Consider the following 14,993-nt stretch of genomic DNA (forward strand, 5'->3'; position numbering starts at 1 on the left):
TAAATAATACTGAGATCATGAGTTGTAGAGTCTTTCAAAGTGAGTCCATAGGTTGTGGAGTCAGTTCAGCATTGAGGTGAGTGATGATATCCAAGCTGGTTCAGAAGCATGAAGATTGTAAGGTGGCTTTATTCAGATTTAAGACCCTGTCACTTTGACAAGCAAGGGTCATGAGCTGGCAATGGTAGATTGGAAATATGCATTAAGCAACATGACTGTAGACGAGCAGTGGTTAATATTTATCTTTTATAAGTACAATGAAAAACCCAACAGAGCATGTGGTCAACCCATGACTATTGGAAACGACTGTATTCTTTAATATTAGATCAAAAGATAAGCTTTATAACATTTCCAAAAAGAAGCAGATATCCTGAACATTGGAAAACTCTATGACACAGCAAAGGAAGACTTGGAACTTAATAAGGAAAGGAAATGCAGAATATTAGAACACTCTCACACGAAACAATAGACTGTAAAAGCTTCTATACTAATGAAAAAGAAATTTATCTGCTAGAGGTGAAGTTCCCTTACAGGCTGAGACAGGAGAAATTATATTGGGAATTAAGGAAGTGATGGAGAAGTTAAGTAAATGTCAAAGGTCAAAGTTCAAAGTTGAAAGTAAAATTTATTATCAGAGTACATACATGTCACCACATACAACCCTGAGATTCTTTTTCTGCGGGCATACTTAGCAAATCTATAGAACAGTAACTGTAAACAGGATCAATGAACAACAAACTGTGCAAATGCAAATATAAGTAAATAGTGTTAAATGATGAGCATAAAATAACAAGATAACATCTATCAATATAACAGAGTCCTTAAATGAGTGTAGCTATCCCCTCTTGTTCAAGAGCCTGAAGGTTGAGGGGTAGTAACTGTTCTTAAACCTGGTGGTGTGAGTCCTGAGGCTCCTGTACCTTCTACCTGATGGCAGCAGTGAGAAAAGAGCATGGCCTGGGTGGTGAGGATCTTTAATGAAAGATGCTGCTTTTCGACAGCAACATTTCATGTAGATGTGCTCAATGGTTGGGAAGGTTTCACCTGTGATTTACTGGGCTGAATCCACTACCTTTTGTAGGATTTTCCGCTCAAAGCCATTGGTGTTCCCATACCAGGCCGTAATACAGTTAGTCAGCACACTTTCCACCACACATCTATAGAAGTTTACCAAGGTTTTCGATGATATGCCGAACCTCCACAGACTCCTGAGGAAGTAGAGGTGCTGTCATGCTTTCTTCGCAATTATATTTATATGATGGGTCCCGGACAGGTCTCTGAGATCGTGGTACCCAGGAATTTAAAGTTACTGACCTTCTCCACCTCTGATCCTCTGACGAGGACTGGCTCATGGACCTCCGGTTTCCGATTCCTGAAGTTTACATTCAGTTCCGTGGTCTTATTGACATTGAGTGAGAGGTTGTTGTTATGACACCACTCAGCCAAACTTTCAGTCTCCCTCCTGCATGCTGATTCAACACCACCTTTGACACAGTGGTGTCATCAGCAAACTTGCATATGGTGTCGCAGGTGTATTTAGCCTCACAGTCATATGTGTAAACCGAGTAGAGCAGGGGCTAAGCACACAGCCCTGTGGTGCACCTGTGCTGATGGAGATTGAGGAGGAGATGTTTTTGTCAATCCAAACTGACTGGGGTCTACAAGTGAGGAAATTCAGGATCCAATTGCACAATGGGATATTGAGGCCCAGGTCTTAGTGTTTGTTGATTTGTTTTGAGGGGATGATGGTGTTAAACGCTGAGCTGTAATCAATAAAGAGCATCCTGATGTATGCATCTTTGCTGTCCTGATGTTCCAGGGTTGTTTGAAGAGCCAACGAGATGGCATCTGCTGTAGGTCTGTTGCTTAGGCAGGCAAATTGGAACGTATCCAAGTCACCACTCAGACAGGAGCTGACATGCTTCAGCACAAGCCTCTCAAAACACTTCATCATTGTGGATGTAAGTCCCACTGGGTGATAATCATTTAGACAGTTTACCATGCTCTTCTTGGGCACTGGTACGATTGAAGCTGGAGTGAGAGGTTGAAGATATCCGTGAATACACCAGCCACTTGGTTGGCACAGGTCTTCAGGACTTGGATAGGAACTCTGTCTGGACCAGATGCTTTCCTTGTATTCACTCTCTTGAAGGCAGCCCATACGTCCTCTTCAGATACTGAGACCAAAGGATCATCAGGAGACGTGGGGGGTGTGCAATGGTTCCTCCCTGTTCTGGTGGTCAAAGCGAGCACAGAGGCATTGAGCTCAGCTGTCCTCTATGTCGCAAGATTTAGCTTTGAAGGAGGTTATGGCATTCAAACCCTGCCACAGCTGTCGAGCGTTCCTCGTTGATTCCAGTCTAGTCCAGAATCTCCACTTCCCCTGAAAAACGGCTTTCCGGAGATCATACCTGCACCTCGAGTAGCATTCTTGATCTCCAAACTTGAATGCCTCTGATCTGGCTCTCAGTAGATTACAGATTTCATTTTTAATCCAGGGCTTCTGATTGGGGAAAAACCCTGAATGATTTTGTGGGGGGACACACATCTACAGCTGTCTTAGTAAAATCAGTAACAACCCTGGTGTAGTCATTTAGGTCCTCAGATGAGTTCTTCGGTCCAGTCCACTGACTCAAAGCAATCCTGTAACCATTTCTCAGCCTCCTGCGACCACCTTTTGGTTGTCTTGATCTCTGGAGCCTTGCTCTTTAGGCTCTGTCTGTATGCGGGTAGTTGGAGTACAGCCAAATGATCCGACTTGCCAAAATGCAGTCTCGTGAAGGAACGATAGGAATTTCTAATCATAGTGTAGCAGTGGTCTAGTGTGTTGGGACCTCTGGCACAACAAGTTACGTGCTGATGATAGTTGGGCGGGGATTTCTTCCAACAGGCCTGGTTAAGGTCGCCGACTATAATTTGAAATGTGTCGGTATGGGTCATTTCTTGTTTACAGACAGCATCGTGTAATTTCGTGAGTGCTTGCTTATAATTGGCCACTGGTGATATGTAAACTGCGGTCAGGATCATGGATGAGAACTCCCGAGGCAAGTAGGATGGTCTTCATTTAATGATTAGTTGTTCTAAGTTAGGGAAACAAGAAGTTGACATGCAGCAATGAGAATTGACTAAAAAGCACACGCTGCCGCCCCTTTCCTTACCAGAGTTGGGTAGCTGCATTTGACGTGTTTGCTGTTAACCAAGTCTCAATGCAACAGACAGTTGAGATCTGCCTCATCTGCCTCTGATACAGCAGCCTTGCCCTGAGATCATCAATCTTATTGTCAAGTGACTGAATATTCACCAACAAGATGGTGGGCAGAGGAGGCGCATTGACCCTTAAAGGCGCTGCACTTAACTGCTCTGCATTTAACCATCGAATGTGAGATCTGAAGATCATTGATGTAATTTCATAGTCCATTCTTAAGAGGAAATTTGCATGATGCAGATTGCAGTGAAAGTAATTCAAAAGGAGTATATTTAAGAGGAAAACTGGTACAATTTCCTGCAGCCTGCAGAGGGTTGCCAATGTACACCAGCGCCATCTTGTCTTGCATCCATCTTCATAGAAGAATACACAGAAAACATATTGCAAGCAGAGGAGAAAAAAATGAGATAAAGATTAAAGAGATTCGCTTTATTTGTCATATATGCATCAAAATAGACAATGAAATGTGTCATTTTGTGTCAAATCAAATCAGTGAGGATTGTGTTGGGCAGTCCGCAAGTTTTGCCACGCTACCAGCACCAACATACCATGCCCACAACTCACTAACCCCAACTGTACATTTTTGGAATGTGTGAGGAAACCAGAACACCCGAAGGAAAAGCATGCGGTCATGGGGAGAATGCACAAGCTCCTTGCAGGCAGTAGCAGGAATTGAACTCTGACCATATACAATGCTGTAAAGCATTGTGCTAACCACTACACTAATGTGCTACCCTAGCACCACAGGTCTATACCTCAGGTCTCGAATGAATATGGAGCCCAATGAAATTAGCATTGGTGAAAATATTAATGCAGGGGAGATTAATAGGACTGAAGGGGAATAAATCCCTAAGCCTGATGACTTAGGTGGAAAATAAAGATTAGCCTTGGCAACCATGCTAGATCCTGAATAATGAATAAACAACAAAGGAATCTGAGCGAATGTAGGGTCCTTTAGGTTATCCGATGTTCATTCCATTAGGTTGTAGACTACCCAGGTGGAATATGAGGTTTGTTTTCTAGTTTGCATTTAGCCTCATGCCAGCAATGGTCGAGGCTGAGTATTGACAGGTCAGTGTGGAAATCTCAGAGTCAGAATCAGGTTTAATATCATCGGCATATAACGTCAAATGTGAGGTAGTGTTAATGGATTCAATGCCCATTCAGAAATCTGATGGCAGAGGGGAAGAAGCTGTTTCTGAATCATTGAGTGTGTGCCTTCAGGCTCCTGTACCTCTTTCCTGATGGTAGCAATGAGAAGAGGGCATATCCTGGGTGATGGGGCTTTTTGAGGCATCACTCCTTGAAGATGTACTGGATACTAGGGAGGCTGACTAAGTTTACAACTCTCTGCAGCTTATTTCAATCCTGTGCCGTAGCACCCCCCACCCAATACCAGACAGTAATGCAGTCAGTTGGAATGCTCTCCACAGTACATCTGCAGAAATTGTGAATGTCTTAGGTGACATACCAAATCTCCTCAAACTCCTAATGGAACATAGCTATTGTTGTGCCTCTTTGTAGCTGCATTGATATGTTGGGTCCAGGTTAGATCCTCAGAGATATTGACACGCAAGAACTTGAAATTGCTCACTCTTTCCACTTTTGATCCCTCTATGAGGACTGGTTTACGTTCCCTCGCCTTCCCCTTTCTGAAGTCCACAATCAGTTCTTCGGTCTTACTGACGTTGAGTGCCAGGTTGTTGCTGTGACACCACTTAACCAGCTGATATACGTATCTCGCTCATGTATGTCCTCTCATCACCATCTGAGATTCTGCCAACAATAGTTGTGTTGTCAGCAGATTTATTGATGGCATTTGAACTGTGCTGGGCCACACAGTCATGGGTGTAGAGAGCAGAGCAGTGGGCTAAGCACACACCCTTGAGGTGCACCAGTGTTGATTGTCAGCGAGGTGGCGATGCTGTTTCCAGTCTGCACAGATTGTTGTCTTCCTGTTAGGAAGTCGATCCAGTTGCAGAGAGAGGTACAGAAGCCCAGGGTGTGGAGCTTTTCGATCAGGACTGTAGGAATGACTGTGTTAAATGCTGAGCTGTAGTCAATAAACAGCATCCAAACATAGGTATTAGTATTTTCTGGGTGATCCAAGGCCACGTGAAGAGCCAATGAGATTGCATCTGCCATGGACCTATTGTGGCGATGGGCAAATTGCAGTGGGTCCAGGTCCTTGCTGAGACAGGAGTTAATTCTAGCCATGACCAACCTTTCAAAGTACTTCTTCACCATAGATGTGAGTGCTACTGGATGATGGTCATTAAGGCAGCTCACACTGCTCTTCTTGGGCACTGGTATGATTGTTGCCCTTTTGAGGCAGGTGGGAACTTCTGACTGAAGCAATCAGATATCAGAATTGTCTTTGAACAGCTCAGCTAGTTGGTTGGTACAGGTTTTCAGAGAACTACCAGGTGCTCCATTGGGACCTGTCGCCTTGCAAGGGTTCACCCTCTTGAAAGACAGCCTGATGTTGACCTCTGAGACTGAGATCACAGGGTCACCAGTTGCTGCAGGGATCCTCATAGCTGTAGTTTTATTCTCCCTTTCTATCGAGCATAAAAGGCATTGAGCTCATCTGGGAGTGAAGCATCACTGACATTCATGATGTTCAGTTTCGCTTTGTAGGAAGTAATGACCTGCAAGTCCTGCCAGAGTTGACGTGCATCCGATTCCACCTCTAACCTCATTCAGAATTTTTCCTTTGTTCTAGAGTTAGCCCTCTGCAAGTTGTACCTGGTTTTCTTGTACAGACCTGGGTTGCCAGACTTGAATGCCACAGCTCTAGCCCTCAGCAGATGACAAACCTCCTGATTCATCCATGGCTTCTGATTTGGGCATGTACGGTAAGTTCTTGCAGGCACGCACTCATCCACACAGGTTTTAATGAAGTCGGTGAGAGTTGTAGCATACTCATTCACACTCGACAATTAATTGCTGAATACAGTCCAGTCCACTGATTCAAAGCAGTGTTATAAGTGCTCCTGTGCTTCCCTTGTCCCTACCTTCTTGGTCCTCACTACTGGTGCTGCAGTCTTCAGTCTCTGCCTATACTCAGGGAGTAGAAGTACAGCTAGGTGATCAGACATTCCAAAGTGTGGGTGTGGGATAGCACGGTAAGCACTCTTGATGGTGGTGTAACAGTGGTTCAGTGTGTTGGTTCCTCTGGTACTACAAGTGATTTGTTGGGAAAAAATACTTGGAGACTTTTTTCAAGCTGACCTGGTTAAATCCCCTAAAATGATGGGGAAGGCCCCAGGATGCACTGTTTCATGCCTGTTGATCCCATTGCTCAGATTATCTAGAGCCTGTTTGACACTGGCCTGAGGTGGGATGTACCCCTCTCCCGCAGCAGGAAAAATGGTCAGCGCTTGATCACAAGATGTTCCCGGTTGGGTGAGCAGGACTGGGACAGCACTGCCACGTTTGTACATCACACAGAGTTAATCATAAAGCATACTCCACCTCCTCTGCCTTTGAAAGATTCAGCAGTCCTATATTGGTAGTGAATTATGAAGCCATCAAGCTGTATTGTCATGTCTGGAATGGCAGGGGACACCTAAGACTGGTGAAACAAAAAACACAACTGGCTCTGATGTCCCTCTGGTACAGCAATCTAGCTCTGAGATCTTCAATTTTATTTACCAGAGACTGTATGTTTGCCAGCAAGATGGTCAGTATTGGGAGTCAAAAGCCATGCTCCCTTAGACACCCTTATAAACCAGAGCAGTGTCCTCTCTTCCACTGTCTTAAAGGGGAACTGTGCCTGTAACCAGAGTCTGTTTGACTTTTGTCGACTTTGAGTAGCGATAATTTTAATCACCTTAAAACGATGTGCAATCCACAGATGTAGCTGTGATTTTCAGCTGTAGCAGTCTTAAACGGGAATATTTCATTCTTTGCATTGGAGCTGCTTGCATGTATTTTCATGTTTAATTTTGCCTGATCCTCTTGAATTTTTCTCAGTATCCTCCTTAGAAATCTTTGTTCACAGGTTCTAATATTTTCACAGATGTTCAGCTAACTGACTTTAGTTTCTTGTTTTCTCATTCCTTCCCTTATTGAATAAAGGAGTGGTATTTGATATCTTTCAATCCAGCCTAAGGAGTTTCAGAAAATTAAGACCAATGCATCAACTCTCTGATTAGCCACTTATTTTCAAAGCCTAGGATGAAATGCATCAGGACCAAACAACTTGTTAGCCCACATTTCCAACAATCTGCATGGTACCACGGCCCTGGGATTGTAATTTTCCCTAAATTCCTTGCCCCATTCAATTCATGAATTACAGAATGTTATATGTACCCCTTCACTTTCTGTAGGACTAACATTCTGATAACCTTTTAAAACAACTGTATGAAGTCTTAGTATCAATGTTTACATTTTTGACTAGCTTTATCTTGTAGTCATTTTCCTTCCTAATGAATCTTCCAGTCATTCTTTGCAGTTTTTCATACCTTCTGATGTGCTACCTCATTTTGATAAGACTTTATTTATCTAACCGCAGATTCCAGTCCATTGGAAGACCACTGTCTCAATGTGTGTCTGTTTGTGTATTTCGAAACATTCTCCTAAATGTCTGCCACTACATCATGATGAACTAATCCCTTTATCTAATTTGTTAGTTCACTTTAGCTTTCATACCCTCAGTGCTACCTTTATTTTAGTTTACAATTTTTTGGACTTGTTTTTCTTTCACTCAAACTGACTTCAAATGCAATCATATTGAAAGGCTGGCTCTGTTTTAGGAGCCAAACTGGATACACTGGATGATGTGGTAGAACAAAGGACCTTATGGAAAATCCTGGCAATCCTGGACAATGATTCTCACCCTCTACATGCCAGAACAGAGGAGCACTTTTAGTAATAGATTGACAACTGTGTTGCTTCAAAGAGTGCTATACGAGGTCATTCTTACCCTCGGCCATTAGGCTCGATAAGGAGTCAACCTATAGCCAGGGAAGTGATGACCCCCTCCTGTTGGACTGTTTGAGGTAATTTATTTTTGAATCTTTCTTACTTCTCTTCTAATGTTTGTATATCTGTGCACTTGTAATGCTACTGTGACACTGTAATTTCCTTTGCAATCAATAAAATATCAATCTCTCAAACTCTAATCTATCTAGACTGTCACTACAAGGGGCACCTTTATCTGAAGTCATTAATCCCATCTGCTTGCTTTAGTAGTAAACAGATCTTTAGTTAACTTTTAGTTATCTGTTATCTTTAGTAAAGTGAAGGCAAGGGAAAGTGCTAGGGGACATGGAGGGACGGTTGTGGAGGGTTGAGTGAAATTGGCAGCCTGTGCATGATCCATATTCCACCATACCATGAATTTTAATGTGTTTAACAGCCTCTTAAATACCACTATCATATCTATTTGCACCACTCCCTCTGGCAGCCTGTACCAGGAAGCTACCACTCTCTGTGTTTTAAAAAAAAACTTGCCCTGCACACCTCCTTTATATTCTACCCTGCTCTTAAGAGGCGTCTACCCACTCCCACCAGAGATTATTATTTCTAATCTTTCTTCATTGGTTGAAGGCTATTTTGAAGTTTAAGAGTCATTCCTCCATTTCCTGTGCTTCGAAGATATAAATAGCCACGTCTCTGTAATGGTTATGAAATCATATTTGTTACTTTTATTTTTGTTCATTATACAGTTTCCACATTTCTGTCCATATTTCATTGGGTTGGGTGTGAATTCCATGCATATTCATATTCAGAATGTTTAGTTTTGTTCTTTTATCATTGTTTGTAACCTCAAGCCTTATCTACTGATTTACTTTTACATTTTTACTCCTTGCCCCTTCTTGTTACATCCAAGTTTAAGGTCCAACAGATTGTAAACAAAACCTAAAAAACTCGCGGATACCTCCTCTTATTTACCCCTCGGTCGTGACCCCACTAAGGAGCACCAGGCCATTGTCTCCCACACCATCACCGACTTTATCCGCTCAGGGGATCTCCCATCCACTGCTACCAACCTTATAGTTCCCACACCTCGCACTTCCCGTTTCTATCTCCTACCCAAGATCCACAAACCTGCCTGTCCTGGCCGACCTATTGTCTCAGCTTGCTCCTGCCCCACCGAACTCGTTTCTGCATACCTCAACACGGTTTTATCCCCCCTTGTTCAATCCCTTCCTACCTATGTTCGTGACACTTCTCACGCTCTTAAACTTTTCGATGATTTTAAGTTCCCTGGCCCCCACCGCTTTAGTTTCACCATGGATGGCCAGTCCCTATATACTTCCATCCCCCATCAGGAAGGTCTCAAAGCTCTACGCTTCTTTTTGGACTCCAGACCTAATCAGTTCCCCTCTACCACCACCCTGCTCCGTCTAGCGGAATTAGTCCTTACTCTTAATAATTTCTCCTTTGGCTCCTCCCACTTCCTCCAAACTAAAGGTGTAGCTATGGGCACCCGTATGGGTCCTAGCTATGCCCGCCTTTTTGTTGGCTTTGTGGAACAATCTATGTTCCGGCAGTGGAGGGACCCAAGTGAAAACCTCCCTGTACATGGACGACGTCACCGTCTTCTGCTCTGATCTGAGGTCAGTTCGCAGGTTGATTGGGACCTGTGAACAGTTAGAGCTGGCGTCGGGGGCCAGGGTCAACCGCACGAAGAGCGAAGCCATACTCTTCGGCAACTGGCCCGACCGATCCAGCGTCCCCTTCACCATCAGGTCTGACCACGTGAAGGTGTTGGGGATCTGGTTCGGAGGGGCTGAGGCGTGCAACAAGAACTGGCAGGAGCGGACTGCCAAGGTGAAACAGAAACTGGAACTGTGGGGAGGGCGCTCCCTGTCGATAATGGGCAAGAACCTGGTCATCAGGTGTGAGGTGCTCTCAGGGCTGCTGTACTTGGCGCAGGTCTGGCCCGTCTCCCGCTCCTACAGCTCGGAAATCACCCGGGCTGTCTTCAGATTCGTCTGGGGATCCAAGATGGAGCGGGTGAGACGGACCGTCATGCACAAGTCCCTGGACAACGGGGGCAAGAACGTCCCCAATGTCGCCCTCACCCTGATGGCCAGCTTCGTGTGTGGCTGCATCAGGTTGTGTGTGGAACCCAGGTATGTGGGCACCAAGTACCACTATGTGCCCAGGTTCTACCTATCGCCCTGGCTACGAAGGATGGGTCTGGCCCCACTCCTGCGCAATGCCCCAGTCAGCTGGTCGTTGCCGGCATACCTGTCCTACGTAGCAAAGTTCTTCCAGGAGAACGCCTTTGACCACAGGGCCATCAGGCAGTGGTCGGCACGTAGTGTCCTGCAGGCACTGCAGGAGAAGGACGTGATGGACACAGTGGGGTGGTTCTCTGAGCAGACTGTCCAGTTCATCTGGCAAAATGCCTCATCACCAGCTCTCACCAACAGGCACCAAGACCTCGCCTGGCTGGCGGTGAGAGGGGCCCTCCTGTACGCCCGGAACGTCGTCTCCGCACCCCGCTGCCCACGGGAGGACTGCAGTGAGGAGGAGTCTGTGACCCACCTCTTTGCACACTGCCAGTTCGCAAAGAGGGTGTGGAGGAGGATGGACGGGCTAGTGTCACGTTTTATCCCCAGCAGCTGCGTAACAGAGGACTCTCTGATCTACGGGCTGTTCCCGGGGACGCACACGGAGACCAACATCCGGTGCTGCTGGCAGACCATCAACTCGGTGAAGGACGCTCTTTGGTCAGCCCGAAACTTGATGGTCTACCAGCACATGGAGATGTCCGTGGGAGAATGCTGCCGACTGGCACACTCTCGGCTGCAGGAGTACGTGCTGAGGGACGCACTGAAACTTGGTGCAGCCACCGCAAGGACCCGGTGGGGAAGGACCACAGTATAGGTTTCTCCACCCGTGGGAGTGGGAGGGGTCGGTGGGCGGGGAGTATACCCCTCAACAATGATATGCTAAACTGAACTACTGGAGCGCCACGTGGGTGGCTATAAATACGGGTATGTACTGACTATAATGGAAACGTATGTAAAGGATGAAAAGTTATTGAATGGTTTATTGTATATATTTATTTTTGAATAAAGTATATTTTGAAAAAAAAAATTCTGTCCCCCACTTTTCCTTCGCTACATCGACGACTGCATTGGCGCTGCTTCCTGCACGCATGCAGAGCTCGTTGACTTTATTAACTTTGCCTCCAACTTTCACCCTGCCCTCAAGTTTATTTGGTCCATTTCCGACACCTCCCTCCCCTTTCTAGATCTTTCTGTCTCTGTCTCTAGAGACAGCTTATCTACTGATGTCTACTATAAGCCTACTGACTCTCACAGCTATCTGGACTATTCCTCTTCTCACCCTGTCTCTTGCAAAAGCGCCTTCTCGCAATTCCTTCTCGCAATTCCTCCGTCTCCGCTGCATCTGCTCTCAGGATGAGGCTTTTCATTCTAGGACGAGGGAGATGTCTTCCTTTTTTAAATAAAGGGGCTTCCCTTCCTCCACTATCAACTCTGCTCTTAAAAGCATCTTCCCCCATTTCACGTACATCTGCTCTCACTCCATCCTCCCATCACCCCACTAGGAATAGGGTTCCCCTGGTCCTCACCTACCACCCCACCAGCCTCCGGGTCCAACATATTATTCTCCGTAACTTCCGCCACCTCCAACGGGATCCCACCACTAAGCACATCTTTCCCTCCCCCCCTCTCTCTGCATTCCGCAGGGATCGCTCCCTACGCGACTCCCTGGTCCATTCGTCCCCCCCCCCCATCCCTCCCCACTGATCTCCCTCCTGGCACTTATCCGTGTAAGTGGAACAAGTGCTACACATGCCCATACACTTTCTCCCTTACCACCATTCAGGGCCCCAAACAGTCCTTCCGGGTGAGGCAACACTTCACCTGTGAGTCGGCTGGGGTGGTATACTGCGTCCGGTGCTCCCGATGTGGCCTTTTATATATTGGCGAGACCCGACGCAGACTGAGAGACCGCTTTGCTGAACACCTACGCTCTGTCCGCCAGAGAAAGCAGGATCTCCCAGTGGCCACACATTTTAATTCCACATCCCATTCCCATTCTGACATGTCTATCCACGGCCTCCTCTGCTGTAAAGATGAAGTCACACTCAGGTTGGAGGAACAACATCTTATATTCCGTCTGGGTAGCCTCCAACCTGATGGCATGAACATCGACATCTCTAACTTCCGCTAATGCCCCACCTCCCCCTCGTACCCCATCTGTTACTTATTTTTATATACACATTCTTTCTCTCACTCTCCTTTTTCTCCCTCTGTCCCTCTGAATATACCCCTTGCCCATCCTCTGGGTCCCCCCCCACCTTTGTCTTTCTTCCCGGACCTCCCGTCCCATTGTCCTCTCGTATCCCTTTTGCCAATCACCTGTCCAGCTCTTGGCTCTATCCCTCCCCCTCCTGTCTTCTCCTATCATTTTGGATCTCCCCCTCCCCCTTCCACTTTCAAATCTCTTACTCACTCTTCCTTCAGTTAGTCCTGACGAAGGGTCTCGGCCTGAAACGTCGACTGTACCTCTTCCGAGAGATGCTGCCTGGCCTGCTGCGTTCACCAGCAACTTTTATGTGTGTTGCTTGAATTTCCAGCATCTGCAGAATTCCTATTGTAAACAAAACCTGCTGTTTAACTTGAAGGCGGTACACAATATACTGTTGCCAAAGTATAAAGACCGTTCATTGGATCAGAGGCATCAGACAAGGAACGAGCCCTTTAGAAGTTGAATCCTGGCATGGTGATGAAGTGACCAAAGAAATTATTTAGGAATTGAAAATAGAACAGATATGAAATTAAAACAGAGAATGTTGGAAGTACTCAGAAGGTCAGATAGCATCTGCAGAGGGAGATCAATTAATTCTATTTATTTTGCAGCATTGACCAGCATTTCCCATTTTTATTTCACTCTTAGCTACTGCAGCCTTCTGAATTATTTTGCTGCTTTCTATAGTTCTTGAAAAGGTCTTCCATCCTAATCAAAAACATCACCATCTTATTTAGATACCTTATAAACAAAAGCAGGCAATATCTATTTAGTTCATTCTGTCTGCCCTGTCATTGAATAAGATCACAACTGATTTTTTTTTTGAAAAATAAGACATAGGAGCAGAATAAGACCATTTAACCCATCGAGGCTGCTCCACTATTCCACCATGGCTGATCCCGGATACCACTCAACCTCCATACAACTCCTTCTCACCATATCCTTTGATGCCCTGAATGAACAGGAAACGACCAACTTCTGCCTTAAATATATGCATAGACTTGGCCTCCACTGCAGTCTATGGCAGAGCATTCCACAGATTATAACTCAGGTCCCCCAGATCCGGCAACATTCTTGCAAATTTTCTCTGTACTCTTTCAACGTTACTTGCATCCTTCCTGTCGGCAGGTGACCAAAGCTGCACACAATACTCCAAATTAGACCTCACCAGTGTCTTGTACAACTTCAACATAACATCCCATCACCTGTACTCAATATGTTGTCCAATGTGCAAGAAGCTTTCCTTACTACCCTATCTATATGTGAAGCCCCTTTCAATGAATCATGGACCTGTATTCCGAAATCCCTTTGTTCTACATCTCTCCCCAGTACACTGTTCAAGACCTACTACCCTCATTGGTCCTCCCAAAGTGCAACACCTCGCACTTGTCAGCATTAAATTTTATCTGGCATTTTTCAGCCCATTTTTCCAGCTGGTCCAGATCCCGCTGCAAGGTTTGGTCGTCTTCCTTGCTCTCCACTACAATCCCAATCTTGATGCCACCTGCAAATCCACTGATCTATTTTATTACATTATCATCCAGATCGTTGATATAGATGAGAAACAACAACAGACCCAGCAGTGATCCCTGTGGCACTCCACTAGTTACAGACAGTCAGAGAGGTAATCATCTGCTACCATTATCTAGCTCCTCCCACAAAGCCAATGTCCAATCCAATTTACTATCTCATCTTGAATGCTGGGCAACTGAACACTCTTGACCAACCTCCCATGCGGGACCTTATCAAAGGCTTTGCTAAAGTCCATGTAGACAACACCCACTGCCTTGCCTTCATCAACTTTCTTGGTAACTTCCTCAAAGAACTCTATAAGATTTATTAGACATTTACTACCACGCACAAAGCCATGCTGACAATCCCTAATCAGTCTATGTCAATCCAAGTTCTCATATAGAATACCTTCCAATAACTTTCCCACTACTGATATCTTAGAAAGGCTGAATATGTTCTAAACGATGAGAAAATTGGAAATGTTGATGTTCAGAGTGACTTGGGCTGCCCTGAATGTTGACATATTGGTGCAACAGGCATCAGGAAGCCAGTGTGATTACCTCTATTGCAAGATGGTTTGAGGACATGAGGAACACTGGAGCCCTGAGTATAATCCTGGTCTTCTTTCCTATCTGCCGGTGAAAATTCAGCCTGTACATTCTTAAGGGAGTGGTCATGATACATGCTGTTTGGAGATTAAGCCTCTGCTCTCTCTAATATTTTTCATTAGAAAAATAAGAGGCGTGGTGAAGTCCACCGCTGGAGTGGATAGATAACGGGCAGCATGAGGAATTTAGATCTTGGAAGCAGAGACTCGAGTTCTGTTTTCTTAAAAAATGTGTACAATACCTATTAGATTAATGTACCTCCTTCAAACATAAATGCCCGAACACATCCTTGCTGATAGGAATCTATTTTGGCATTGCAAGTGATGTCGTTACCTTGCATTTATACAAGTTGTAGATAGCTAATATAAGAAAAAAACAGTTTGAAGTACGATACGCACCAAAATACAGGAGAACTCGGCAGGCCA

Source organism: Mobula birostris, chromosome 20, assembly GCF_030028105.1.
Source record: "Mobula birostris isolate sMobBir1 chromosome 20, sMobBir1.hap1, whole genome shotgun sequence".
Classification (NCBI taxonomy): domain Eukaryota; kingdom Metazoa; phylum Chordata; class Chondrichthyes; order Myliobatiformes; family Myliobatidae; genus Mobula; species Mobula birostris.